Source organism: Petaurus breviceps, unplaced genomic scaffold (genome assembly GCF_028583685.1).
Source record: "Petaurus breviceps papuanus isolate PSGF00001 unplaced genomic scaffold, PetGlider_PUasm1.0 156, whole genome shotgun sequence".
Lineage (NCBI taxonomy): Eukaryota > Metazoa > Chordata > Mammalia > Diprotodontia > Petauridae > Petaurus > Petaurus breviceps.
The window spans coordinates 8,965,636-8,991,920 of NW_027185720.1; the positions used below are offsets into that span (position 1 = coordinate 8,965,636).

General features: G+C 44.9%; 2 protein-coding genes across 2 annotated transcripts in view; both read right to left on the reverse strand.

The window, feature by feature from the left end:
• RTCB (RNA 2',3'-cyclic phosphate and 5'-OH ligase) overlaps positions 1–682 on the reverse strand; it is a 300,226-nt gene extending 299,544 nt beyond the window's left edge. Inside the window, exon 1 of the mRNA XM_069082023.1 lies at positions 673–682. The gene's annotated coding sequence lies outside the window, so the exon portion shown is untranslated. The remainder of the gene's footprint in view (positions 1–672) is intronic.
• Positions 1–26,285, reverse strand: part of SYN3 (synapsin III) — a 406,353-nt gene that overhangs the window by 192,910 nt on the left and 187,158 nt on the right.

Consider the following 26,285-nt stretch of genomic DNA (forward strand, 5'->3'; position numbering starts at 1 on the left):
AGGTAAAATGACCTGGCCCATGGTCACACATCCAGTGTGGGGTGGAGGTAAAACTTGAACTCAGGCCCTCCTCACCCCAGGTCCACTCTACCACAAGCTTCTCAGCTTTAGGAAGTTGCTTCTGTAGTGGAAAGAAACCCAAATCCAGGAGAGCTGGGTATTAGCCCTGGGTCTACAATCTCAATCGGTGAGACGTAACAGGGTGGAGATAGTGAACCCAGAGAGGGATGAGACCCCAGTTTGAATTCTGTTACCATTCCTTCCTAGCTGGGTGGCCATGGGCAAGTCTCTCTCTCTCTTTTTTTTAAGCAATTGGGGTTAAATAACTTGCTCAAGGTTACACGGCCAGGTGTTTCTGGGTGGGTGCTAAGTGTCTGAGCCCGGATTCGATCCTAGATCATCCCGACTCTGGGGCCGGTGCTCTTACCCACTGTGCCACCTGGCCGCCCCTGTGGACAAGTCTCTTAACTTATATATATTTGTTGTTCAGTCATGGCAGTCACGTCCAACTCTTTTGTTTGTTTTGTTTTATGTTCTTTGGAGGGCAGTTGGGGTTAAGTGACTTGCCCAAGGTCACATGGCTAGTTTTTGTGTTAAGTGTCTGAGGCCAGATTTGAACTCAGGTCCTCCTGACTCCAGGGCCAGTGCTCTATTCACTGTGCCACCTAGCTGCCCCATGTACAACTCTTTATGACCCTATTTGGGGTTTTCTTGGCAGAGATCCTGGAGGGGTTTGCTATTTCCTTCTCCAACTCATTTTACAGATAAGGAAACCGAGGCAAACAGAATGAAGTGACTTGCCCCGGGTCACACAACTAGTAAGGGTCTGAGGTCATATTTGAACTCAGCAAGATGAGTTCCAGGCCATGAGTTCTATCCACTTATCTCTAAAATGGGTATAATAATACCTTGAGTCCCTATGTCACAGAGATGTCGTGAACATCAGATGCTTGTAGAGTGCTTTACAAACCTTAAAACACAACAGAAATGTTTCTAGAGAGCAATCTGGAATTATGCCCAAAGGGCTATAAATACTTTCATACCCTTTGATCCAGCAATACCACTCCTAGGGTTATATCCCAAAGAGATCATCGAAGTGGGAGGAAGACCCATATGTACAAAAATGTTTATAGCAGTTCTTTTTGTGGTGGCAAAGAATTGGAAATTAAGGGGGTGCCCATCAATTGGGGAATGGCTGAACAAGTTGTGGTATGTGCATGTTATGGAATACTATTGCGCTATAAGAAACGAGGAGTAGACGGTCTTTATATTTACCTGGAGAGGCTTAAAAGAACTGATGCTGAGTGAGAAGAGTAGAACCAGGAGAAATTTGTACACAATTACAGACACAACGTATGTGTGATGACCAACTTTGATAGACTGGACCCTTCTCAGCAATGCAGTAATGTAAGTCAATCCCAAAAGACTCATGATGGAGAGAAATGTGTGCATCCAGAGAAAGGACTAGAAAGAACTGAATTTATATCCAGATGGAAGCAAAATACCTGACCTTTTTCCTTTTCTTATTTGGTTTTATGTCCTCTTTGCCATTTATCATTCCATCTGATACAATCTGTCTTTATAACCTGACTAATGTATAATGTGAAAGTATTTACAGATCCAATACTGGCTATATGCCGCCATGTCGGGGGGGGGTAGGGAGGGAGGGGGGCAGAATGTGAAACTCAAGGAATTGTGGAATTGAAACCTGTAAACTAAAAGGAAACAAACAAATTAATTTAAAAGAAAAATAAAAGTTGAAAAATAATGCAAATTAAACCTAAAAAAAAAAAAACCAAACCAAACCAAACCAAAACAAAACAAAACAAAAAACACAACAGAAATAAAGGCCAGCTGGTATCCTGACTGTCCCACACGTGGATTGGAGGCTTGCTTTATCAGGGCATAGAAAGCTGGCCTGGAAGCCTCAGGTTCCTCTGAATGATTTTCAGATGATGGGCTTTTTGCCTTCCCTTTGCCACCCAGCCAGGCTGCAGATTAAATTGTCACCAGCCAACACTGTATTCGTTGTTTTGTTTGGATTTGAGTGAAATGGAATCTCTCTCATCCCCAAGGGGCCCTGGAAGTCGGTGAGATGGGTATCTCAGGATGCTGTCCCAGGGAGGCTGATCAATGGGCAGCCCCTCCTGCCCCAAGGCTTATCAGCACACCAGCACCAGCCTGGAAACAGGATCCCAGGGCGAGTGTGAGAAGCAGCCTGGACATTGCCCCATCTCCATTGTATATCTTTCCAAGTCTTGGTATTTTCCACCCAAGCGCTACCTGAGATTTGACCAGACTCCAGGATCCGGGAAATCACAACATCAGTTGGAAAGACCTCCCCATGGGGGCTCTCATTCTCTGCCCCTCTCCTCAACTCTTTACTCTCCTTTGGGGTCCCAATTAATCCTTGAGCCACCTTTGACGACACAGGCTTCCATGGATGAGAAGTTCCTAAGATTCTCAGTTAAAGGGGCTCTATGAAATCACACAGCCCAACTTCTTCCCCCTCCTTGAAATCTAGCCAAGACAGCTAGGTGGTGCCGTGGATAGAGTGCTGAAAGTCCGGAATTCAAATGCTGCCTCATTCAGCCGTATGACCTTGGGTAGGTCACTGAACCTCTGTCTGCCTTAGTTTCCTCAACTATAACATGGGAATAATAATAGCCCCTACTCCCCAGGGTTGTTGTGAGCATCAAATTAGATCATATTTTTAAAGTACATAGTAGGTGCTTAACAGAAGATTATTCCTTTTTCTTCTCTCTCCCTCGAATACTTCTCCAACTCTGAACACTGTGATTTTTATGCATTTTTTGTTGTTCTATGCCAGGCAAGTCAAACTGTCTGAAATAAAAATCATGGTTGTTCTGTTGTTTTTCAGTTGTTTCTAATTCTCCAGGACCTAATTTGGGGTTTTCTTGGCAGAAATATTGGAGCGGCTTGCCATTTGCTTCTCCAGCTCATTTTACAGAGGAGGAAACAAGAGGCAAACAGGGTGAAGTTGACTTGCCCAGGGTCACACAGCTAGGAAGTGTCTGAGGTCAGATTTGAACTCCGGAAGATGAGTCTTCCAGCTCTCTGTGCATTTACAGCACCCCCAGCTGCCCCCAAACAAATATAATAATACCCGAAGAGTGTTGGACTCAAAAATCTGACACTCACTCTGTGACCATGATTAAGTCAGGTGGACCCCTCTTTCATCACCTGATAAATGGGAATTATTCCTTCAGCCTGGGCCTCAGGGTTCTTGGGAGACTCCAAAGTGATAATGAGGACAAAGGGCTTTGAAAACCCTCCAAAGTATGATCGTCCAGCCCATTGGTGTCAGAAGAAGTGACTGGTCAGTACGTGTGGATGGAACCAAGCCTGGTATAGGAAATTTCAGCATTTGGAATTGAAGGACCTTGAGACTGAAACCCAGCTCTGCCATTGGGCAAAGCCATTCTCCTCACATAAAAGGAGAACTTTGGATTAGACCTCTCCAAGTCTCCCCCTCCTTCGCGAGGACATCCTTTGTTCTAAAGTCCTTCCTAGTTCTGACCTCTGCTCTAACTTCTCTCCTCCTTTTGAGTAGGGACCTTCCCAGTGCTGCCATTCCACATTCCAAGATCCCTCCCGAGCCTCACATTCTCTAGTCTCGTCTCTCTCCCAGCTGTGACATTCTGCATGCTAAATTCCCTCTCACACCATGTTCTCCTATTCCGTATCCTAAGGCCCCTTGCAGTTGGAAATCTAGAATATGATCAAAGATTAGAGGGGGAGCCTTCAGTAATGCCCTTTTTGGGGTGGAATTCTCCCTACCAGATTTTAAATTCCCTGAGAGCATGGACTGTGTATCTCATCTAAACTATTCATCTCCCCCAGCACCCAGCACAAAGCTTTGCAAATACTAGGGCCTGAATAGACTTTTGTTGAATGGAGAGCTTGTGTGTTAGAGATGAAAGAACATTCATTGAGTTTAGAGTCAGGCGGCTGATTCTCAAATCCTGGTCATGCTATGCGGCATTGTATGACCTTAGGCAAGTCACTTTCCCTCTTTAGGACTCAGTTTCTGCATCTGTAAATTGGGGGTGGTGGCAAGTAGATTGTGATCTTTAAGTCCCATTCCAGTTCTGACATTGTGTGATTCTGTGTGTAATGGAGGTGGAGGAGAAGGGGTGCTTAGTGAGGGCCAGTCCTTGAAGCATGTACAGATAGTCTTTGCCTTGTTTCAGTCCTTACAGAATGGACAGATTTTCTCTGCTTGCTTCCAGTCCAGTCCCTGGAAACTTTATTGATCTATGTCTGGCTGGGTAGCTGAAGGGTTGGTACCATGTGATGAGAAAAGGTATTCTAACTGATGAGAAGAATGAATGATTTAGGACTTGATGAGCCAGAACTGAGAAGTCATACCAAAGGTACTACCTCCCCATCTCTCAGCCTCCTTCCTTGGTGGCTTTCAAAGAGAAGAAATTCCTACAGAAATTGGGAACTGATGCTATAGCTGCCCTGAGATGTTCTCAGGAAGCCACACTATGGGCATTTCAAGGCCTGGAAAGAATGCAGGGCAGCAGCTGAGCCCATCAAGGAGTCAAAATAACAGCTGGGTGACAGCTGGTATCTTCCCTTTCTTGAAATTCAAGCAGAAGGCTGGAATGGAGGGAAAGAGTAACAGAAGCAGCAGAGTGGCCCAGCCCACGTCCAGAAGACTCAAGCAGCAGAGAACTGTACCTAAGGGGAAATTCATGAGGCCCTGAAGGGAAAAAAGGAGCTTGCAGGGTCAGGAGCTGGACTCCCTGCTTATATAGGCTCTCTACTACCATTATACTCTTTACTTTTCACTAGTATTATAATCTAAGTTTGAATCCATTCTCCCTAAAGAGTGTGCCAGGTGGCGCAGTGAGCCCCAGAGTCGGGATGACCTGGGATTGAATCCAGGCTCAGATACTTAGCACCCACCCAGAAATAACTGGCCCTGTAACCTTGAGCAAGTTACTTACCCCCAATTGCTTTAAAAAAAAAAAAAGAGTGTGCATATGCCTCCCAGGCTGGGAGGAATATTTTATACCAATTGTTCTTGCTATACTTTTTCAATACATTCTTTTTCTAAAAACGAATAGAGTCCAACCTATTGATTGAAAATGGAGAATACACCAGTGGGGGCTCAGGAACTACCATGGTAGGTAGGAAGGGAATAAGCATGTATTAAACACCTTATAAGTACCATCACCTTACAACAACCCTGGGAGGAAGGTGCTATTATTATCCCTGTTTTACAGTTGAGGAAACTGAGGCAGACAGAGGTTGAATGACTTACCCAGGGACAAACATCTAGTATGTATCACCTAGCTCTCTTAGGGAAGAAGCCACTCCTTAGGGTTTAGACTTAGAAGGGGGAGAAGAAGTAAGTAGCTGACCTTTAGGGAATACCACCCACAAATGTGAATGCCCAGTTGGGAAAGTGGCCCCACAGGGCTGTCACATATGAAATGGCCTTGGCTGCTCCCTCATCGGTGATAGGCCTCTGCTATTCTCAACTAGGCCTGAATGCTCTTTTGGGCCACATCTCCCTAGTGAAAGAAGCATGAGACTGTAGCTTGGGTTTAGTAGGCAAAGCATTAGATTTGAGGTCAAAGGACCTGAGTTCAAATCTTATCTTTGCCACTTATTACTAAAGTGAGATTGAGTAAATCACTTCTCCACTCTAAGTCCTTGGATTTTCTCATTTGTAAAATGACACAGTAGGACAGAATGTCCCCTAAAGTCCCTTTTGGTTCAAAATAGGATGGGTTTGGGGGTTTTTTGGTGTAAATTTTCTGACATTCTGCGGGGAACCAATTTTCTCTTTAACCTAACAGTGGGATGTAGAAGGCCCCACGTAGCCAGAATTGGAGTTTTGCTCAGATTTTGGCAGCCATAGCAGGTATGGCCCTCAATATAAGGAGTCCGTGAGAGAGGCAGGCACTGGGGGATGGGGCAGAGTATCTTCTCTCTTCTGTCTTCTTCCATAAACATTATTTTCTTTTTAACACAGAAAGAACAAACAACAGGCAAAGACGCTTTTCTTCTCATTGAAATATTCTCCCTTGTGATCTACCACCCCCTCCTAATTTCTTGGAGAGTTTTGTTTTTTCTGAAACCTACATTTGAAGGAAAATTCCACAATGAGGGAAATATCCTTTCTCTGTCAGAAGCTCTGTGTTTCTCCCTGAATTTTATGGCTCTGAATATTATTAAAAAAAAAAAACCAAACCTTATTTTTATATAGACCTTCAAATATAGGAACAAAGATTTAGAGATAGCAGGGTCTTCCAGGCCGTCTTCCTCATCTTGCAGATGAGGAAACTGAGGCCCAACGAGATGTTACTTGCCCAAGGGATCAACTGAAGTAGCATTGGGGCTCAGGTCTTTTCATCCCAATCAGATCTGCTCAGAATCTGTGGGTCTGGGGTCTGTGAGGGGCTTTTATTTAGGGGAATTACTCTCCCCATTTAATAGGTCCGGCAGCTGAGACCCAAGGAGTTTAAATATGACCATGCCAGTGGTGTATCCGAGAGAGAATGGTAACACTTTATAACTATTATCTCATTAGATTCTTACAGTAGCTCTGGGAGGTAGATTGTCCTCATTTTATAAATTAAGTGACCAGCCCAAGGTCACACAGCTAGTAAGTGTCTGGAGCAGGACTTGCACTCAGGTCTTCCTGACTTCAGGTCCGGCATTTGATCCACTGTGCATCCGTCTTCTGTTTCTGTTATGTTCCTCTTCAAAAAGTCTCAAAAAGTTCAACCTTCCCAGGATGCTACTTTCCCAGAATTTCTAGAACATGGGTTTTGAGTCATTTTTTCTAGTTGTGGAAATGGCTTTTGATGAGTCAACCACATGCTTTCTCCCACATTCCACTCTGACCAAATGAGATTACATATGTAAAGACCAGCCCTTCCCTCTTTTTGTATCCCTAGCAATTAGCACAATGCTTGGCATTTAATAAATGCTTGATAGAATGACTTTATAAATACCCTTTAATTGAATATTTTATTTTTCCCCAGTTACATGTAAAACACAATTTTTAACATTTAAAAAAATTTTGAGTTCCAAATTCTCTCCCTTCTTCCCTTCCCTCCCCATTGAGAAGGCAAGCAATTTGATATAGGTTATACATGTGCAGTCATGCAAAACTTATTTCCATGTTTGTAAATCTTAAAGAGTTATATAAGTGATGGCTATCATTATCATCAGCATTTTCATTTTTAACAATAGTACACGTTCACTTGGGCAGCTAGGTGGCACAGTGGAAAGATTGCTGGACCTAGAGTAAGGAGGACTCATCTTTGTGAGTGCAAATCCAGTCTCAGACACTTACTAGCTGTGTGATCCTGGGCAAGTCACTTATCCCTGTTTGCCTCAGTTTCCTCATCTGCAAAATGAACTGGAAAAGAAAATGGCAAACAATTTTAGTATCTTTGCCAAGAAAACCCAAAATAGGGTCAAGGAAGAATTGGTCACAGCTGAAATGACTGAGTGACAACAGCACACATTGGCTAGAAGAGTGGTCCAAAGGTTAGGGGTCCATTCTGGAACAGAAGTCTTCATAGGGTGAAGCCTGCTGTCTCATGCAACGAATGAATCCAAGATCTTCACTTGGCTGACAGAGCGATTTGGCTTGACTCGGAGAGTGTCAGGGAATCTTAATTGAAAGGAGCCTTGGAGCTCATCTGTTCTATGTCTATATATAGTTGAGATTACACAGCAGCTAGAGGTCTTATCTAACTGGGGGTAACATGCATTGGTAGGGAAAGAGTGAGTACGGAAGGCTGGACAGGTAGGTTGGCAATGTCGGAATGCTGGGTTGATCTTTTCAGGCATCATTTAGGATCTAATAGGAATCAATGAAAAATGCTAAGCAGTGGAATCCCTTTTCTTTTGCTCCTAAGGGAGATTCTAACACATTTATTAAGTACTTATGATGTGCCAAGTACTATGCCAATGAGAAGTAAACAGTTGCTTCTCTACTCGGGAAAGCTAGAAAGTTGAGCTCTGGGAGCAGGAAGATAATGAGCAATAGCATTAGCTTCTTTTCCCGTTTGAGAATGTCTGGAGAAGGAAATGGCAAAGTATCTTTGGATACTGACCCCAGTGGGGTCACAAAGAGTCACATGTGACTGAGCTATTTGAATTGACCCAGATAGTGTCTCAACAACAACCACAAAAGGTGGGAGCCTGAGCCTCAGGGCGGGTGTCTCTAGATGGGCTCTTTAATCTTAGCTAGAGAACTGAGTGTGTTGACTGGAAGGGATGGCGCTACTTTGTCACAGTAGAAACTAGGAGCTTTGGGGCAACTATTTATCTACGTTTTCTTATGGTTCTGGGCTTGTTTCCCCTGTTTCCTGTGTCCCTGGGGGAAGTCTCCTTCCCAGGCCTTAGGGCAGCACTGAATATCTGGGTAGTCGTTTCTGCTGACCATTTGTTTTTGAAGAGGACTGGTGGCATCACGGATGATGTCTTGACTTGCTTTTGTGAATTGGATTGAATCAAGACAGAGCTACACAGTCTTCAGTTTCCCTCTCTCTTCCCAGTCATCAAAGTCCAGTGGCAGAGCAAAAGTCAACGTGACTTTTGGGCACTAGCCCAGGCTGCAGTGGATGAATTTGTCATCTTTGATGCCTGACCAAGCCCCACTCGCTTCATTGCTTCAGTCTCCTTCTTGGCTGCTAGATGAACAAAGTGTTCTCATCTTCCTGTTCTGCCAGGGGATATCTTCACATGGGTGGGGTTGCAGTGATATGGTGTCAGAAGGTCAGTGACAATGGCATCTTTGACCTTACCTTCTCCATTTTCATATGTGGCATGTCATGGGACCTTAGCAGCAGGAAGTAGAAGTAAGAGGTGAAAAGAACAGATGGAGACCATGCACAAGGAAGGATCAGTCTCTGAACAATGGAGAGTGACAGTGGGGAACCTTTAGATGGTGTCCCCTGGGACTCCTCCCTCTCTCTTGCCAACAGTTGTCAAATCTTATCCATTGTAATCCTCCCATTTCTACAATGAATTCCAGGGACCAACCCAGCATTCAATACAACTAAAGCTCTCTCTTCCCCTCTAAAGTTACCTTGTGTGTTCTCTGTAGATCTCCCGATCAATGAAATTATGGGTTCAATTCTTGTCCTTACTCATAGCACTTGGTACACAGTTGGCACTAAATAAATGCTTGTTGATTAATTGGGAAGACTTCTATGAACTTATACAAAGTGAAGTGAGCAAAGTCAAAAGAATGATATATACAATGCTTACAGCAATAACCCACCATCCCGCCCAAGAAAACAAAATGAGAAAAATATAAATGACCCAGACTGACTCTACACAAAAGACCTGAGGAGGGACCTTACCTCTCTCCTTTGTTTTTAGACCTCTGTGTTCCTTTATCTCTACAGAGAAGGTTTATATGATGGAGCAATTGATCAATTAGTCCACAAATATTTATTAAAGCTTGTGCTTCCTAAGTACCAGCCATGGTGGTAAGTGCTGGGGAGAGAGATAAGGAGTGATTTGTGATTTCACTGCTCTAGGGAACTTCTCTGCAGAAGTGGGGGAACACAGTAGGTGGAACCAGGCATCTGCTATTTTATTTGATTGATGGGTTACTTACCTTCGACCGGACTGTGTTTTTTGTCTCTTTTATTCTTTGTTATAATAGATGGCTCTTGGGGGTGAAGGATGGGGGAGGTTACATTGAGACATCAAGGTAATGTAAAACAAAAGAAATCAATCCAGATTTTAAAACCCCAAAGTTATTGGTGATCCAGTTCAGGCCACCTGTGGGTATCACCCACCCCTCGGTTCTCATTTCACCCAATATGGTTCAATTTGCTTCCAAAATGTGTCTCTGGAATTAAAAAAAAAAAAAGCTAAGGAATTCAAACAATTTTGAGTCAGTCATCAAAAACTTTGTTCAGATCAGCAAAAAGAGTCAATAGCATGCCCAGCCCCTTTCCAGTTCCCCTCCTTAGGGCTAGACTTCTTGTAAGGGTGTGTCTTATCCCCTGGTGATGGACAAAGGGCTGCTTCCTAGGCTTAAGAAACTGCTTTGAAATTCTGCTTGTGAGGTCTCTGTGGTGATAGAGGAGAAAAACTCACCTACAGAGGAAATCCCCAGCCACCTTCAAAGCATCGCTCAGGTGCCGCCTCTGAGGTGAGGCTTTCCTCAATCTCCTCCATCATTGAAAGGAGATTTCCAAAGGAAATCATATACTTTGTATTTACTGACTCTTTGTCTGTGCGTTTGTATACGTGTGTGTGTGTGTGTGTGTGTGTGTAACTTCCTCCCTCCCCTAGAATGTAAACTCCATGAGGAAAGGGGCTATTTTGTAATTGCCTTTGCTTCCCCAACATGCCTCCTGCAAAGGCAGACAGATCTACAGTGAGAAGGGTCTTCATACACATTTTAGTCCAACCCTCTTATGCTACAGAGGTCCTGGATATGACCAACCCCCTCCCCCCCCGCCCAAGGCCATGGGTCTTGATAATGTCACAGAAAAGATTTAAACTCCATCCTCTGATTTCATAGCCAGTCCTCTTCCCACTGGACTATACTGATTTCCCCATAGTAGGCATTTAATGTTTGTTGAATTTAATTCAATTGAAAGAAGTTAGCTTTGCAATGTGCTGACTTGCTTTTTTTCTAATGCCCACCAAAGGATCTCTCCCTGGTCAACACACACACACACACACACACACACACACACACACACACACAACCATTTCAGAGTATATTTATTTTAATTCTAAAATAATTTTAGCCCTGCTATGTACTAGGGCTAAGGGGAGTTATTCATTACTTTTCCACTTATTAGCTGTGTGACCTTGACCAAGTCTAATCAATTCCCTGAGCCTCAGTTCCTGAGCTGTAAAATAGAGATAGTAATAAGGAAACTTCTTAGTAAAGCTTATAGAAATGTAAGCTGTTGTTTCTGTTATAAGCTTGAGAAAGAGCATGGTACAGTAGTTAGAACTCAGGGCTTGATATCAAGAAGACATAGTTTCAAATACTGTCTCTGACAGATGTGTAATCATGGGCAAGGAGGAAGTCAACAAGACAAGTCAACTAGCACCTTTTAAGAACCTTTGTTGTGCCAGAGACTGTCCTAAGTGATGGCGATACAAACAAAAACTGCACCTGCTTTCAAGGAGCTTATCGTCTGCTTAGGGAGACAATGTGCCAAAAACTATGTGTAAACAAAGATACTCAAGAGAAAGAGCCCCAATCAATTCTCTAAGATTATAAATTGTAAATGAGTTGCCAATATGCATTGGTAGAGGGAGGTTTTCACAATGGGAATTTCTACTACCAATGAAATCACAAAACTTAACCAAAAAGCATATATATGCTCTATTTAGTAACAGACAAAAGGAGCCCCCAATTATCATCTACAAATGGCACTGAAACCCTACATCTGTGGTTAAATGGAATGAAATCTAGCTAGGGAGGCTAGAGTTCAGAGTTCTAATTTTAGTTTTATCACCCATATGATATGTAACCTTGGGAAGAGTAATTTCACTCTTTTGGGTAGACTCAGTTTCCCTACATGTGAAATGGGAACATGGAAGTAATGATAATTACGCAAATTTCTACCACTTACAAACTCTCCGTGAAGCAGGTGGGGCAAGCACTGTCTGTATCTCACTTAGACTCAGGTCCACCCTGAAGCTCTCTGGCTGGACATCTTCATGTCATGTTTCTTCCTCCCTCCTCCCCCTTTCTTACTCCCCAAGTTCATATTTCCACCCCTGGGAACAGTAACCAACTCTGCCCTTAGAATGTAGCAATTCATTGTCCCAAGGTTCCACTCATTCCTGTGACTTCAGGGACCAAAACACATTTATCCAGCCTCTTTGTGTTTTCTTCCCTTATTAGAATATAGAGTCCTTACAGCACAGATTATTTGCTTTTTATGCTCAGATCTCCAGGGTTTAGGACAGTGCTTTTCATATACTAAACACTGAATAAACTTCCATCCCTCCATCCATTTATTCATTATTGTACCCATTTTGTAGATAAGGAAAAACCAGGTTTCAAAGAAATGAAGGAATTCTCCTAACTCGCTAGACCTTAAGAACGGGTCTCCAGATTCCTATTCACTACTCTTGGCACTCTGTCACCTACCATCTACTCTTTTGTTTGGGAGGCTATGGGATAACTTGGAGGAAATTATTTAGTCAATTAAAACATAAGGCAGCAACATGTGCATGGGAATCCAGATGTTGAAGAAATGCCATGAAGGAGATGGTACATTAGAATGGAGTCAGACCTGAGTGCAAATCTGGTCTTAAGACACTTACTAGCTATGTGACCCTGGGCAAGTCACTTAACTCTGCCTCAGTTTCCTCCTTTGTCAAATGAGCTGGAGAAGGAAACAACAAACCACTCTAGTATCTTTGTCCAGGAGACCCCAAATGAGGTCATGAAAAGTTGGACATAACTGAAAAATGACTAAAAAACAACAAAAATGTCTCTCCAGATTAGCTGGGCTGCAATCTTTGTTGGTGGAGGGAGTTCACATACTGGGAGTTATCCCATGCTGATGAAAAATCCTTCCCATGTAGTACTGGTGTGGTCATCATAGTGAATGTCAAAATAATAATTGGCATAGTTATAGTGAAATAAGGATATTATTAAATGAGGGTATTATTATTATTTTTCTATTTCTTAATTTCCCAGTGTAGCATATGGGGTTAGATAGACAACAGAAACATTGAACTTGAGAGGCCTTGGGGTGTAGTGGACTGAGAGTGGATGTAGAAACAGAAAGACTTGGGTTCAAATCTCGATTTGGACACTCATTAGGTGTGTGAGGGTAGAGGATTCACTTAACTTGTCTGGGCCTCAGTTTTCTCATCTGTGAAATAAGTAGGATGTTGGATTAAATTGTCTCTAGTTTCCTTCTAACTTTAGAGAGGGATTCTTTATATATCTATTTCTATCTATATCTTTCTTTCTCTCTCTTTCTCTCTCTTTTCCTATCTCTCCCTTCCTTCCTTCCTTCCTTCCTTCCTTCCTTCCTTCCTTCCTTCCTTCCTTCCTTCCTTCCTTCCTTCCTTCCTTCCTTCCTTCCTTCCTTTTCCATCTATCCATCTCATAGTCCTCTTTGGCAGTCTAGAAAAGCCTATGGGTCCCTTCTCAGAATCAGTCTTTAAATGCATGAAATCAAACCATAGGATTACAAAGGAAAATAATGATATTGAAATAGTTTTCAACACATTATTTTTAAATGAAGTTCATAGGCTACAGGTTAAGAGCCCCTGGGATAGAAATGCTGATCATAGTCACTTGATAATAGAATACTTGGTAAGCATTTTATTATGGGCTATTCACTGGAAGGTCAAATATTTAAGCTGACACTTTGACCTCATAACGAGAAGATGGGACTCATTGGAAACGCCCGTGATGTTAGGAGAGAGGATGGCAGAGGATGAGATGGGTGGATAGTGTCATAGAAACAATGAGCCTGGACTTGGACAGATTTGGGGAGAGAGTGGAGGACGAAAGACCTGGAATGCTGTGGTTCATCGGGTCCCAAAGAGTCAGACCTGACTGAACCATAAAAAGCCCCCATTCTAAAGGCTGGAGATACAAAGGCAAGCTAGCAAGGTGGTCCTGATGTGCAGTGAGCTGATGACATGTGAAGAAAAGTCAGGGGTGGGGTGGACTGGAGGCGGCCAGATCTGGAATACCTGGGGCGTGAGGGGCACTTGTGTCCCTAGCCCTTCTTAAAGTACCTGGTCCCAAGTAATAGATGCTTCATCAATGCACTCATGGGCTCAGTTTCCTAAATCTAGACGGGGTTCTGGGCAAGGCCCGCTCAGCTTTGAGATCCTTAGGAACTGGGGGTGCAGTTCAGGTGGCTGTCCTGGAAGGCGAGACTGAGGAGGGTGGACCAGAGCGGAGGCTGAATGGCCTCGCATTGGCTGAGAAGACGGGCAGTTTCTCCAGGGGAGTCCAGAGTTGGATGTAAGGTGGACACATCTGACTTAAGTTTTCCTCAGAATCATCCAGGGCTTGTTGTGGAGCAGACCTCAATCCAGACATAAGGACCGCCAGGGAAACTTGGGGGGAGGGGGCTACATCTCCGAGGTAACTCTAACCTCTTTGCTTCATATTCCAGCAGTAGCTGGGCCTTGGTAGGATCCCCTCCCCCTTTCCCCCACTCCAGAAGGTGCTGAGTGGTCAGGAAATATCTGGAGACAAGAACTCGTTCCCCTCTGGCCTTGGCAGCTGGCCCTGGGGAGGCCCATGGGGGGCTGCTGGCAGGACACGAGATGAAAATCATAACAACTGCCGAGCACTTTGAAGTGTACAAAGTACTTTTTGTCCCTTTCTCCTTTGACCTGGGGCCTCCATGTCCCAGAAAGGCAAGAGCTAGAGAAGTCATTCATTCCATTTTATATTAGGACATCAAGGGGGCGGCGCTGTGACATTTGTCCAGGGTCACGCAGCTCAGGGGTCTCAATGGTGAGATTTGAACCTCACCCTTACTGGTTTTAAATCCAGCCCTCTGCATCATGCTGTTTCATGGCAAGTTAGGTAAGAGACAGATATGAGCTGTTTTCTATCCATGCACTGCCAGAGAGTGCCAATCAAGGGGGAAAATACTGATTCCTAACCTAGCTAGCCTCCAGAAGCTGACTTTGGAGACCAGAAGGGCGCCCTCAGGGGTGACAGAAAGAAGGCCGCTCCCTTGGCTCCTGCTCCCCAAATACTTGGCTTGGTCAACCCTGGAAAATAGGATTCAGTTTCTGTTGGCTGCCAAGCCTTTATCCCCAAATCAAATCTATCAGCGGCTCAGAGCTCATGGCTTAATTAACCAAGTCAGACTCCTACCCATGGTTTCTGTTTCTCCTAGACTTGGGAGAGAGACCTCAGAGGTGATCTAGTAAGTTATACTCCTTTGTTTTTGTGCAGGGAAATCAAGGCCGGAAAAGAAAATGATTTGTTCAGTGAGTAGCACCTCATATGCATATGTACTGATCAGAGTCCTTTGTGTATACTTCACTGGTAATTCTTTCCTCTAATTTTTCCTCCTTCCTTCCTTCCTTCCCTCCTTCCTTCCCTCCCTTCCTCCTTCCTTCCCTCCTTCCTTCCCTCCCTCCTTTCTCCTTCCCTCCCTCCCTCCCTTCTTCCCTCCCTTCCTTTTTCTCTCCCTCCCTCCCTCCCTCCTTCCCTCTCTCTTCCCTCCCTCTTCTCTTCCTCTCTCCCTCCCTTCCTTCCACAATTATTTGGACACTTCCTTGGGCACTGCATTATGCTAGGTGCTATGTATTAGGCAGAACTGCACGAGCCAGGCAAGCCTGGTCCTTCTCTTCCAAGGCCTTACACTTTGGCCAGAATGATATGACAGTATAATACCGAGCTCTGCATGACAAGTCCCTCACAAGGGGTACAACCAAGGTACCAAATGATATCAGCATGTGGAGGAAGTAAGGCGGGATCCTGTGTCGGGTAGGGGAGGTCAGCTGGGGAGGGAGGTCACAGCATAGCTGCTTCTCTGAGATGCCCTAACCTGGCCTGAAGACTTCTAGAGACCCAGCTCTCCCACCTTCTCTGGAGGTAGCCCTGCCCACTTTGAGATAGCACCACCCATTAGGACATTAAGTCTCTGTCTGCTCCCATGGACGTCTCCACTGGTGCTCCTGGTTCTCTCCTTAGGGGCCAGCAGAGCCTCTCTATTCCCCCTTCCTCAGGATGCCCTTTCAAATACTTGAAGACAGCTACCATGTCCTCCCCTCTTTCCTTTGGCAGGCTAAGTATCCTGTTCCTTCAGTCATTTCAAGGCACAGTCTCAAGCTCCTTCACCATTCTTCAGGATGAACTCCCTCTTGTCTAGACACCAGCTAAAATGTGGTAAACACAGGACTCCAGATGTGGTCTGACCAGGGCTGAGATCCTTGGGACAATCTCTTCCCTAGCCCTGGACATCATGACTTTTTTTTTTCATATGGTTCAACACAGCATTGCCCATTTTTATCTACCAAGTCATCACCCTATTGTCTCATACCATGCATGCAGTCCACTAAGACTACCAGATCTTCCTCTCAGGAGCTGTTGTCTAACCAGGTCTCTCCAATCCTGTGATTATACTGTTGATTTTTTGAACCAATGTTGAACTTTACATTTACCCCTATTATATTTCATCTTGTTCAGTTTCATCCATCACTCTAATCTAAGAACTTTTTGGATCTAGATTTTGCCATCAAATCTTGATGGAATCACTCTGGTTTTTAGCGATCATTGCTTCCTTTTCTAAGTGTCCACAAACAAACTATCGACTGAGCTAGGATCATGAATCTCCTGAATCAGAGGAGGCATCTTGTAGGAGGAAGCATTTGAGATGGACTTTGAAGGAGAGGTGGGACTTCAGGAAGACAGAAGAGGGAGCAGCCTGAGAACAGACCCAGAGACATATGATGTGGAAACATCAGATAGTCTGGTCAAACTGAGGCATAGGTTTGGTGTTGGGGAACCATGAGAAACCAGTCATAGAAGGTCAGATATGGGAAGGATCTTAAAACAGACAGAGGTAACAGATGGAAGGAGACTTAGAACATGGAACAGAATGTGAGAGCTGGAAAGGCCCTTAGAACAGGGGACATCAGAAGACTTTTAAAACAGCTAGAGCTGTTAGAGATGGGAAGGGCATTAAAACAGAGATTATCAGAGCCACAGGGAACCTTAGAACATGTTATATCAGAGCTGGGAAGGGCCTTAGAATGGGGGATGTCAGAGCTGGGAGGGGCCTTAGAATGGGGGATGTCAGGACTGGGAGTGACTTTAGAACACAAAATAATAGAACTACATCATGAAACCTTAAACCACTGAAGGTCAAAACTAGGAGAAACCTGAAAACAGAGAATGTCAAGTCTCAGAAAGAAAGGCTAAAGCCATGATGAGGAATACCTTAAAAGTCAGACTGAGCTGCTTAGACTTAATCCCAGCAAACTTTGAGAAAACAATAATATAATAATAATACCCTCCATTTAAATAAAGATTTTTGCCCTTTTAGAAGCTTCACATGAGAAACTCTTAAATACAGTACTGTTCTCTTAGTCATCCTTCCTTACAGGTGTGAACACCTCCTCCCCTCCCCAGTCACTCTAGAGTCAAAGATATTCCAGTTCTTTCCCAGAATACATCTCTATTGGAAAAAAGCAAACAAACAAACCAGGTGGTAAAGTGGGTTTGGGATCAGAGAACCCGAGTATGAGCCCCAGTTCTGTTATTTTTCAGCATAGGGCCTTAAAAACTTCCTCTTCCTCCTCCTCCTCCTTCTTGGGCTATGGGGTGAAATGACTTGCCCAGGGTCACACAGCTAGTATTGCCTGAGGCTGGATTTGAACTCAGGTCTTTCTGATTCTAGGGGCCAGTATTCCATCCACAATGCTGCCTATTTGCCCTCCTCTTCAGCCTCGGTTTTCCCCTCTATAAAATGAAGGGGTTGGATTAGATGGCCATTGGGACTCTTTCTAGCTTTGTGATCCCAGAATCCTGGTGGGCTGCAGAACAAGGTCCCAGTATGGCACAGTCTTTAAATCTAAGTCCAGTTCTAAATCTCATGAACTTGTGAATGTCTCAATCTTTATACAGTGAGGGGGAAGGCAGAAAGTTGGGATTTCCCCAGGCAGAAGGGAAGCTGTCCCACCAGGAGATTCAGTTCCCCACGTCCAGAGCAAATTCCTCCAAGATACCCAATCTTTAGTGTTCCCCAGAAGCTGGTTCTGCTCTGCTTCTCCCCTCCCCTCCCCTCCCATCTCCAGATGGGGCCACTCTTGGCACTGACTCTGGAAAGAGGGAAGGAGGAAGAGGCTGGGGGTGGGGGGGAGGAGCCATCCACCTGCAAGGATTTCACCTGGATAGTCTGCTTCCCCCTTCTCCCCTGGGGGACCAGGTGCCAACCGGCTCTGCCATCCAGATCTGGATGGGATCTCCATGGCTCCCCTCTGGCTGGTGCTGCTGCCTGGACACAGAGCTGCCTTAAAAATGCAAAGTATTCCAGTCATTTTAATTACTGGGAGGTGCATACACCAGAAACTGGTTCACACAAAGGAACAACAGACAGAAAAATGATTTTTCACACACACTCCCCCTCCTTATCCCCCTTTTCTATCCCTCTTCCTTCCCCCTCCCCTCCTGCACCCCCAGTCCTGGAAACCTCAGGACTTTCTCAGCTATTTGAGATTTGCTGATGGGCCTTCAAGGCCTTGGTTTTGGTCACCAAATGCTTGAGTTAGAAGCAGTTGCAGTCACCCTAAGAGCAACTGGACAACAAACCATCAACAGAGCTAAAAGGGGTCCCAGAAATCAACCCAGAGATGAGGAAACTGAGTCCCAGATGACATATAACAAAAGGACATTAGAAGTTGTCTACTGCAACCTGCTCCATTTTATAGATGAGCACACAGGCACAGATGGTTGCATCCTTTAGAAAGAAAAGGGACATTAAAGGTCTTCTCATCCAGTGCCATCATTACTGAGTGCATTTCTCCATGACACTCCAAGGTGCCAATCTGCCTGGGTGAGGGTAGTTTCTTCATCTGGGATTTCCCTGTATCAGTCACCTATAGGACAGGTCCAGGTCCAATCTCTATCCTACATTACATCCCATAGAATGTGAGAGGCAACGTGGCTCATTTTCTCCTTTCTTCATTGCCTCTGTGATGTCTTGGGGTTTCACTTGCCTTTCTTTGTGGGTTTGCCCTCCCTCTCTCCAATCTCTCCCCTCTCCCTTCCACATAACTGCCAAACACACCAGTCTGACTATGCTGCTCCCCTCTCAGCAAACCAAAGTGGCTCCCTCTTTTCTCTAGGACATTTTAATGTCTCCCACTGATCTGGCTCCAACCAGCTTTCCCAGGCTTATTATGTACTTTCCCCCTTCATGCCCTCTTAGGTCCAGTAAAACTAACCTTCTTTAGAGCCTAGCGCTTTCTAAATGTTTTATCTGACCTGACATTTCTATTCCATCTCCCATTTCTGTGCTTTTGGACAGGCTGTGCCTCATGCCTGCAGTGCCCTCCCTCCTCACCCCTGCCTCTTGGACTCAATAACCAATGGAAGTGCTACCTTCTCTAGTTTTCCCTTCCTCCACCCACCCCCAGCTTCTACTGTCTTCCTCCTAGAAATCTGCCTTGTATTTATTTACGTGTAATTATGTGTGTACATGTCTCCTCCGATAGAACGTGAGACCCTCAAGGGCAGGGACGGCTTCATTTTGGTTCCCAGTGTCTAGCACTGAAAAGGCAATTAAAAAAGATATAACTGATGGATTCCCCTGGAGATTCCACGTGAAACTGTCTCCAACAGCCCCAGAGTAGGTGGATTTCTTTCTAGTAAACCTTCTGGGGCTGAGGGACTAAAGCCAGAGGGACTTTAAGTACCATTCTGGGGCAGCCCCTTCGTGGTACAGGACGGTCCAGGTGGCTGGCCCCAGGGCCTAGAGTGTTCTCTGTCTTTGTCTCTGTCTTTGTCTCTCCCTCCTGGGCTTCCTTCAGGTCCCCCCCAAAATCCTGCAGAAGCCCCCTCAGATCCCCTTTCATTCTAGTGCAGGCCCCTAGCTTCAACTTATTCATTGCTGTGTGCATATAATTCCTTGACCTTGGCCTTTCTTTATAGCACAGAGCTGCGTACACAGCCAGCACTCAGTAAATAATAAATGACCGATTGAAGCCTATTGAGGGCACCTGATTTGCCTACCCTCACATAACTGGTAACAGAATTGATCGTAGAAAACCAAGGATCTCAGTTCCTTCTCTTTGTCTCCCTCTTTCTCCTTTTTTCTTCTTCTCTCCTTCCCCCTTTTCTTCATCTTCCTCCTATTTTTCCTTCTCTTCTTTCTCTTCCTCCCTTTCCTCTTCCTTTCACCTTCTTTCTTTCTCCCCCTTCTGCCTCTTCCTCCTTCTCTTCCTCTTCCTTTTCCTCTACCCTCCTGATGATCTGCTCAAAAGGTTTGATATGTTTCGTTCCTGACCTGGGTTGGTTTAGCCCTCCTTAGGCAGCTGGTGGCTCCCTGTTCCACCAGGGGGTCACCATATCTGCCAGACAATGGAGACATGTGATCATCTTTAGCCCACTTCAGCTCAGAACTCCCAAACTCAAGTAATCCCCAGTCCAGCCTCTCTGAAGCAGGGATTACAGGAAGGCCAGAGCTGCATCTCCTGCACTGAAAGGACTCTCTCACTAGAAGAGGAGAAGGGCAGATGGGACAGAAAGCCAGTTTGACTGAATCAGAGCATGGGAAGGGGAGTAATGTCCAGCAGGGCTGGGAAGATAGGTTGAGGCCAGGTTGGGTAGGGCTATAAAAATTAAAAAGAGGAGTTTATTCTAGATCCTAGAAATTCTGGGATCCTACATTCTAAATTCCACATCCTATAAAACCACAGGAATCAGCTGAATAGGAGAGTCTCATGGTCAGGTCCATGTTTAAGGAAAATTACTGCATAGGATGGACTGGAGATGGTAGGAACCAAGAGGCTGCTACAGCAATGGGAACCAAGATGGCAGCTGAGTGAGGGGAGGAAGAAAAGGCAAGATTTGGTAACCAGCCACCCACATAGGGCATGGAGAGATTCTGAGCTTGGGAGACTCAATGCCACTAGTCTCAGTTTCCTTAATGGTCAAATGACAGGTCCCGACTATTCATTTTCTGAGGTCCTTTCCAGTTCTAGAAGTAAATGAATTGGTCTTGGTTTGTATATCTGCATTAATTGCATGTCCTTGAGAAAGTCTCTTGATTTCCTTCAGCCTTAGCATGTATCTCTGTAAAATGAGCTGGTTGGATCAGAGGGCTTGGTCCTCAGTTACTGGCCCTCAGTACCTGTAGAACAAGGGTGATAAAAATTCTCCCTCCAGCTTTGATTTTCCATGATTCTGTTGCTGTGATATGAGAGATGATGGTTATGAAGAAGACAGAGAATCCCAGATGGACTTATATTAACTGATGGGAGATAATGAGTAAGTGACAACATCTACCACCAAAAATTATAGGCTGGGAAGTTATAATGACCAGTTTGGTCCTGAAGAAGAGAATGAGAAAATGTGTCTCCTTCCCTTCTTTGTAGAGGTGGGGAGCTATGGGTGAGGAACATTGCATTTGCTGTCAGATTCAGTTCATATTTGGTTTTGTTTTAACCAATTGATTCTTTTTTCACTCTTTTTTATTTTTTGCTCCTGGAAATGGCTCTCTGTATAAGGGAGAGGGATATATTTGAGAATGAAGGTTATATAAAGACAGGACAAATCAGTAAAAATTAAAATAAATTCAAAGAATTCTATGATTCTAAGACATGGTGTCTGCCCACGAGGGGTTTCCAGTCTCCTGGGGCGGGGAGGGTCAGACAGGCCTGGGAAAGAAGTATAATCAGCACATAGCCAGGCTCCCACAGGGCTGGGCAGCCCAAACTCCCCAGGCTGTAGGAACTTGGGGCAGGGAGAAATCAAAGGTTTTGGCAGGAATGGAATCACTGGAATTTGAAGTCCAACCTGTCCTGAGTCCAACAAGTTGGGTCTCCTTGCACCCCAGCCCAGAAGAGCCGTCTGTGACACACCCAGTAGGGCAGGACGTTGTCTGCCCCCAGTCCAGGGCCAAGGCTTCAGAGACACCACAAAGAAGTCACTGATTTTTGTTTTCAGGAGAAACACATGAAGACTACTGGCATAAGGAAGGCATTAGAAGGGGAGAAATCTATCCCTTCCCCTTTTTTCTCTCCTCCCCACCCCATTACCCTTCACAGAAATATGCTTTAGCCCCTTTTCTTTGGAAGAAAAATGATCATGGAATCATCAGACCATGATTTAATATTGGAGGGGACCTTGGAGACTATACAGTCCAACCCTCTTATTTTACAGATGAGGAAATTGAGGCTCAAAGAAGAAATAATTTCTACTCTCAAGGAATTTACAAGTCTCATTTTACAGATGAGAAAACTGAGGCCCAGAGAGGGTCTTAGTACACCCTGCTAAAAATAGTGGCGGATAGCAGGATGAGAGAGTAGAAAGTGAAGGGGGACTGGATTTAAATCTTACCTCTCTCCTATAACCTGGGTGTTGGATTAGTCACTTAATCTCCCCATCCCATACTTTCCTCACCTGTAAAATGAGGGGGTTGGACCAGATGGCCTCTTAAAGTCCCTTCTAGCTGTGAGCCTGTGAAACACTCTTGAGCTCCCTCCCATGCCCCTCAAAAAAGCATCACATAAAATTTTCCCACTTGGCTCACAGGACTTTCCTGAAAAAACAAAAACAAAAAAACCCAAAACTGTTTAACCCAACAGTTGTAGGGCCCTGTGGCCCTAATGTAAATGGCCAGGCGCTGCCATCATGGGGTTGACTTAGTCCTTGGCAAGCCTAGGAGATAGTTGGGGCAAAGGCTGTCCCGAGAATTTTTTGTTCATTTTATATAACTTTGAAATTGGCTCCATATGGAAGTGAAGCAAGGTGTTGACTCCCTGCTGAGACCCAGGTACAGAGGAAAGCCAGGAGGTCAGGGGCTGGGAGAATGCCTGTCTCACTGCTCCTAATTAGTGAGCACTGAGTAGGAAGGACATCCACCAGGCTTAGGTGCTGCTAGGGCCCCCTGCCAGGAGCACATGCCCCAGTGTGGACCAAGGCTGCCTGGTATTCGGGAAGGCTATTTTTAATAATAATTACTTTCAGATGGTTGTGGGTTTAGGGAGGGACTTAGGGCTGGGGCTTGGGGAGGGGGGATGTTGTCAATAGTCTTCCACACTGTCCTCTCCCTACCCTGCCCCCTACCCCACCCACCTCCCAAAGGAATTTCCAAAGGCAGGATTAAGCTGGCTCAGTCCTTTTAAGTAATTTGCGTTTACTGTCCTGTTTTCCATCCCCCTATTCTCTGCCCCTTCCCCACCCTGGACTTTGATTGCCAGAATCCAGCCCCGTGCCCAAAGGCAGCCCGCTTGGGGGAGGAACCTGGCCCCCTCCTATCAGGGAGGGGAGTGGGCAGGTAGAGTTTGCTGGGGAGCCCACGTTCTCTGCTCCTCCCCAGAACCACAGCCAGCTCCTCCAACAGGGAGGGACCCTGATGCCTCGGCTTCCCCAAGGAGACGGGCCAGGGAGAATGGGCTGAGGTTTCAGAGGCAATGGGAGGGTTCCCTAGCAGCATAGTGCCCCCTAGCACTGGAAGAAGGGATTGGACTCAAGGAAGCTGTCCTAAAGGACACCAGCACCTGTGGATGGGCCAGAGGCTTCAAAGCTCTGGGGAATGGGAGGTTCCAGGGCTGAAAGGGCTGGGGGGCAAGGATTTAAAGCTGGAAAAGCTTTGAGAGATGGGAGGCAACGTGGGAGGGGATGGTGGTTAGAGTAAAGAGATAGGAGGCAGGGGAGTTGGTGTTCTTAAGTCACTTTTCAGTTATTTCTGACTCTTTGTGACGCCATTTGGGGTCTTCTTGGCAGATTTGACAGATGAGGAAACTGAGGCAAATAGGGTTAAGTGACTTGCCCAGGGTCACACAGTTAGTAAGTGTCCTCAGGCTGGATTTGAACTTAGGTCCTCCTGACTCCAGGCCTGGCACTCTATCTACTCCACCTAGCTGCAGGTGAGATCTGCATTCAAATCCTACCTAAAAACTGTGCAGCTCAGGACAAATCACAACCTCTCTTGACCTCTGTGAAATGAGAACAGTAATAGCAAGTACTGCCTAGGGTTGTTGCAAAGATCATGAGATAAGGTCTGTAAGTGGTGCCATTATCTCATTCATCTTCCTCATTTTACAGCTGAGGTAGTAAGGCTCACAAACAATCAGCGACTTGTTCAAAGACCTTGGTTATCATTTACACCAAGAGATCTTAACCTTTGTTGCATCCTGGACCTCTTGGGCCTGTGGACTCCTTAGAATAAAGTTTTAAAGTTTTTTAAAGTTTGAAATTTTAATTTATTTTTAACATTCATTTAAAAAAAAAGTCTGAATTCCAAATTCTCTCCCTCCATCCCGCCTCTTCCCCATCCATTGAAAAGGCAAGCAATATGATCTCAATTATACATGCGAAGTCATGCAAAACATATTTCCATATTAGCCATGTTATAAAAAAAGCAAGAAACATAAAGAAAATTTGTTAAAGTCTTCTTCAGTCTGCACTCAGAGTTCATCCGTCCTCTCTCTGGGGGTAGCATTTTTCATCATTTCCTTTGGAATAGTCTTGGATCACTGTATTGATTAGAGCAGTTGTCTTTTTCAGAATAAGGTTTTTTTTTTTTTTAAGCAATCAGGGTTAAGTAACTTGCTCAAGGTTACATGGCCAGTTACTTCTGGGTGTGGTGCTAAGCATCTGAGCCCAGATTCGATCCCAGGTCATACCGACACTGGGGCCGGTGCTCTTACTCACTGAGCCACCTGGCTGCCCCTCACAATAAGGTTTTTAAATGCACAAAACACATAGGAGTAAAAAAGAAACCAATTATGTTGCAATGGACATTTTTAAAAAATTCCTCATCATATTAAGAACCCCCGCTCTAAACCAGCTCATCAGTTTATGGATAAGGAAGCTGAAGCTTAGAAGGAAATGGCTTGCCCAACATACTCAGAGAGTTAGTGGCAGAAATTGGGATTTGAACTCAGGTCTCACTATTCCTCAGGCCAGGGGTTCTCCCATTCCTTCTCTGTGTGTATGTTGTCCCCTTCTCTCCTTCCTAAAAGCTGTTTGAATTTAATTCCTAATTCTCATTCTTTGGAGAAGAAAATCTGGCACTTATTTCCTCCAACAGGTGTGTTTTGCCTGAAAGACCATTTAAAAAATAAAAAGCTATTTGAGAAACGTTTGTTAATGCCGGCAATAAGAGGGGGAAAAAATAGGCAAGAGGAAAGTATCTTCGGAAAGAATGCAGAGAAGCCATGCCTGTTCGAAGGCTGGGCAATGCACGCTCAAACCAGACCAACGTGTCTGCTGCCTTCCTTTGTACCCCCAGTGCTCAGTGTAATGCCTGGCACATAGTAGGTGCTTAATAAATGTTTACTGACTTATTTCTAGAGCCTCAAGTTGTAGGATTGGTGAGTGCCTGGGCCCTGTGTCAGGCTGTCTCCTAAGTCATAGCAGAAAGAACTTCGCTTGGGTATCTGGGAGAACTTTCTGACCAGAGATTGTAAGACAGTGTTAGGGGGAGGGGGCAGGGTGGTCTTCTCCTCCGGAGATGTTTTCAGGATAGGGTGATGGGATCAGCCAGGGACGATTCCAGCACAGGAGGAATGGACAATATCTCCCAAGTGCCTTGTAGGCATGTGAATTGGTCATTCTTCTTAGGGGCAGGACCCCACTGTGTGTCTCGTAAAGTGATTGCTACTGACATGTGCCTCACATACTGATGGATGAGCAGGGTCAGACTTGGTCTGGTTGGCCCCAGAGGTCAGAACCAGTTTAAGGCAGCCCCTCTTTAAGGGGCAGATTTCAGGGTGTTTTAAGGGGGGGAAAACCAAACTTTTTAATAATGAGACCCTCCTAAAAGTGAAATGAACTGTTTCTGCAGGTAGTGAGTTCCTAGTTGCTGGAGGCCATTGAGCTGACACCTGAAGGCTATTTGTCAGGAATGGGGTAGAAGGAACTCATTCAAGTCCTATAAATTGGAAGCTTCTGGCTTCCATTCAGCTCCAAGATGCTGGGATTCTGCAACCCCTGCTCTTCGGAGAAGACTTCTCCAGGTGGGGACTGCCATGACCTCAATTTAAAACTCATTTATTAAGCTCCCATTGTGTGCAATGCACCATACTAGGCCCTGGTGATACAAAGACAAGATAAATCAGTCCCTTTGCTCAGGTTATTTGCCTTCATAGAAACATGGATTTAGAGAGGAAGGGAACTTAGAAGCAATCTCTTCTAACCTCCACCATTTTACAGCTATTTCCTAGTAATTTACCTTCACACAGCCCTTAAATGCTTGTAAAATGCTTGATATTATCTCATTTGAGCCTCACGATAAATTCTATGAGGCAGGAAATGCTTTTATTCCGGTTTTACAAATGAGGAAACTGAGTCTGGAAGAGGTTAAGGAAGTTACCCAGAGTCTCACAGCTAGTGTGTGTCTGAGGGGTGTGTGTGGGGAGGATTTGAACCTGGGTCTTCTGGGCTCCAGATCTAACCATGATCTATTACCAGACTGTTCTCTGTCAACTATCTCTGTTTCCATTGGCTATGATCTCATCAGATCTTAAACTGCAACAGAGGATATTTACTTAGCTATTATAGAGAATTTACCAGTCAAGTGGGCTCTCTCTCTCTCTCTCTCTCTCTCTCTCTCTCTCTCTCTCTCTCT